A 1,977-nucleotide genomic window follows, 5' to 3' on the forward strand; every position below is an offset into this window, starting at 1 on the left:
CAGAACTTTTTCAATTCTCTACAAGAATAAAATGTGATTATTGTAATTAGGAGAATACATTTGATATATATGGACCTGTAAAGATGAGAGAAAGGCTACTAGTCTGCAAATAGTGTCCCTAGAATTGTGTGATACCCAATCAGCATAACTGTATATAGCAACTGAGGTCATAGGAAACTTACCTTTCAAAAAATCCCCAATTTTTAAGAATAGTTCCAAAACCTCTAGCAAGGAGAAAAGATATATACTTCTATAAGTAAAGCACACCAAAAAATTGAAGTTTGGGGGAGTCGAGTAAATGCTATGCAATCAGGGTGAAAATGCGACTGGGATTTAAATCTTCTATAGGATGTTGATCATTAAATCTGACTTAATCGTGTTTGTGGTTGGTTGTAATTAGACTAGGGAAGAAAGATAATTCTGCAATCTATTTCCAAATAATCTATTTTCTTCTCTTTACACTCTATCCTAGAATGATAATGCTAAACAATAAATGATAAGAAATACTAGAACAGATTGTATATTCCATTGATGTTTTAAAAAGCATAACAAATTACTTGGATATATCTTCCTGTTATAACTGGATTTCAAATTTATGCCGAATTGTCTTGTTTACAAACATCTGCTAAATAATTTTTTAGTAATTCAAATTATATAATTGTTAAGAAAAAAAGTCATCTTGTATTTAAGTTTCTGTGAGGAAAAGTAATTATAGTCTTGCTACCATATATTACTAGATTTTAAGAAGTACAGAATATTTCTGTAATTACCTGGATTGCTTTGGTGATTCAAAGACAGAATAGGAAATTCTTGATGGAAATGAAATCTAGTCACTCAAATAGCCTCTATTGTTTGGTTATATTTTATTTATTACACTTAAAAAAGTATGAGTTTATAATGCTATCATCTCTAAGACAAGAACTTTATTATTTGTTTGCACTTTAGAATGCTTTAGTAAGAATGTCTTATATAATCGATTTTCCATAATAATTTATTGTAATCTAGTCAAGATTATAATACTATACTTTAAGGAAAAGTTTGGACATGGAAGACATTGGGATCCCTTCTCCTAGAACACTAGGTACAGATTTGCCTGTAATAACTTGAAAAATTTTCTCAATGGGGTCCATAGACCCCATCGTAGCCTTTCAAGTTCATTTCAAAAAAGTATTCTCTCAACCTAGTTTTGGACCATCACAAAAACCTATTTTACATAATATAAAATAGGAAACTTTTTTTAAAAAAAATAACTATATTTCCGAGTCATCTGTTCTTGTGACAATTTCTCTACATTGACAAAATTTTTAGAGCCAAAACTAGTATAGTGCTTTTAAAAATCCAAGTAACTGAACCTTTAAGTACCAAAGGGAATTCAGTACTTACCAAGTCTTAAGAGTGTGTTAGCCTGAAGAACATGTAGGGAAAGACAAATGAAAGATAGAAAAAAAAAGTCTGAGGAAAGATATAAACTCCCAACCTGTTTTGAAATAATTGTCAAATCTCCAGTTGCAAGTAGGCGAAGGGGAAGAATTCTGAATCATTTCTATTTACCTTCATAATTTTTATTCTATTTTATATTAAGACCAATAAATATAATGCTTTTTAACATTTTTGTTTCTGTTTTGTAATTCAATTGTGCAGAGAATTAAACATTTCAGGAGAAAATAAAATGAGCAGAGTTATAAAATATATTGCTTTATTTTTCACCTATCTTGGTGTCATATAATTTCTGATTTCACACTCATATTCAGAATACACACATAGACAACATGGAAGGTTCCTCCTCTTGCCTGCCCCTTTCACAAAATGGAATCACATGTAGACTCCAGGCTTACACTATGGAATATGTGTGGCTCACACATATGGAATCACATGTAGACTCCAGGCTTACACTATTTGCAGAGAAGAGGTCAGGGAACTCTCTGTCCTGAGGTTGTTGAGAGTTTTAATGAGTCACCCAAATAGCTTCACTGTTCT

The sequence above is a fragment of the Pteropus vampyrus genome, unplaced genomic scaffold (genome assembly GCF_000151845.1).
Source record: "Pteropus vampyrus isolate Shadow unplaced genomic scaffold, Pvam_2.0 Scaffold32, whole genome shotgun sequence".
Taxonomy (NCBI): domain Eukaryota; kingdom Metazoa; phylum Chordata; class Mammalia; order Chiroptera; family Pteropodidae; genus Pteropus; species Pteropus vampyrus.